Raw genomic sequence first — 2,287 nt, forward strand, 5'->3', positions numbered from 1 at the left:
TTTTTTTTTTTTTTTTTTTTTTTTTTTTTTTTGCTTTGTGAAATTTTCATATGTTGGAGGCAATGCTAGTATATATATAAATTTGTGAGGAGTGTGTGTATGTGTGTGCACGCACCTGGACATATACTTCACACCTCCACTGCCACATACACACACATTATCATCATCATCATCATCATTTAATGTCCATTGTCCAATGCTGGCATTGGTTTACATGGTTTGACCAGAGCTGGCAAGCTGTGGAGCACCACCAGACTCCAGCCAGATTTGATATGGTTTCGATGGCTGGATGCCCTTCCTAATGCCAAATATATATATGCATACATGTAATAGTAGTCGTAGTAGTAGTAGTAGCTGTTATTCCCTGTTTCATTTGGAAATGGAATAAATATCACATGTCATTGTCATTTCTTTTTCCATGCTTTCATCTGTTGGATGATTTTTGATTTCTATGGGTGGATACCCTTCCTGAAACCAACCAATTCACAGTTTGTATTGAGTGCTTTTTTTTTAATTTTTCTCATGCAAGACAAGCCCACTTGACTGAGTCAAAGTGTATTTCAAAATGGGGTGGTTGTTTTACTCCAGGTGCTAGTAAGCTAGGCTATAGAGAAGATACATGGCTACGCTGTATTATATAAGGGTGGATAGGAGTAGCTGGATACAAGATAAAGATGGAGGGGGCAAGGTTTTCAGAACATACTCTGAAGGTACAAAAGGCTGAGTATAAGAGAAAATACAGACGGTGGATCTTGGGAGAGGTAGAAGGTTGGTGATTTCATAAGAATGTGGAAGAATTTTGTCAGTCCAGGGCTAAAGCAGAAGACACTTGCCCAAAGTGCCACACAATGGTATTGAACCCAACACCATTTTGTTTGGAAGAAAGATTCTTAACCACACAACCATGCCCATACCTATCTTATTAATCTGAAATATATCTTTTATATTCAATGTTTTTTTCTTTCTTTCCTCTGTCACTTTTCAGGTCTACTATGGTAACCGAGTGAGTGCAATTGTTGACTACCAATTGATGGTGAAAACCAGCCCAGGTGAAGGTCTATTTGAAGTGACAGCTCGATTCAATGAACAGGAAGATACATTTACATTAATGAACGAAATCAGTCGAGTAAGCAGCTACGGAAACCAGTCGAGTTGCATCAATGAATTAGCACTGAAGAAATTCTGTTACTGCAACAGATGAATGGTCAAACGCTATTGAGTGTGTTCCTGTCCCATGTCTGCCTTTGAAGCAATCATGGCCACAGCATCACTTTAAAACATACTAAAATAACTGGGGTTAGCATTTGAAGATTTAGGTTTAGGAACATAAGAGTTTATAGAGAATTCCAATAACTGAAGCAATAAGCCAATAGAGTCTTTGAATATATTCTGAATGGATTTATTCTATGTATATGTGTGTGTGTGTGTATATATATAATGTACATACATACATATATATATATAGGGTGGGTTATATTGATAAATTAGCTGTTTGTTTATAATCATGCAATATAATATTGATGAATTGAAAAAGATTTTGATTATGTGAAATTGGTATATTGATGGAAAGCTATCAAATACATCAGATATATAGCATACATATATACATACATGCATACACATATATATATTTATATATAGGTATGTTGGTGCAAACAAGAAAAATAGAGCTCAAAATATGAGTATGTGCATATTTTTATTAATAAAATATTTATATATATATATGTATATATATACATATGTGTGTGTGTATATATACATATATATATATTTTGGTTAAGTATGTATGCATATATATATGTATGTATATGCATATATATGTATGTATGTATATGTATATATATATATATGCATATATATATATATGCGTATATGTATATATATATATATGCATATATATATATATGCATATATATGTATATATATATATGTATATGCATATATATATGTATATGCATATATATATATATATGTATGTATATATATTGATATATAAGTATACTGTTTATATGCATGTATTTGTATTTATGTACTTGAGTATATTTCACTGATGAAGGCAGAGCATTTATGCAAAGCCAGAAATCTAGGATTTGAAATTATCTTATTTTTACTGGTTTATTTGGTCTTCATCTTCGCTAATCGTGCCTTGCGGACATTTATTGTGGTTTTGGAGTCAGGATTTGACTGCTATTTTTTCAGCGTGGTGGTATCTCTTGATACCCTATATTATAATTTTAAATAATTATTACCTTTGATGGTTTTTATTCCCATGCTGACCACTTGATAA

The sequence above is a fragment of the Octopus bimaculoides genome, chromosome 11, assembly GCF_001194135.2.
Source record: "Octopus bimaculoides isolate UCB-OBI-ISO-001 chromosome 11, ASM119413v2, whole genome shotgun sequence".
Taxonomy (NCBI): Eukaryota; Metazoa; Mollusca; class Cephalopoda; order Octopoda; family Octopodidae; genus Octopus; species Octopus bimaculoides.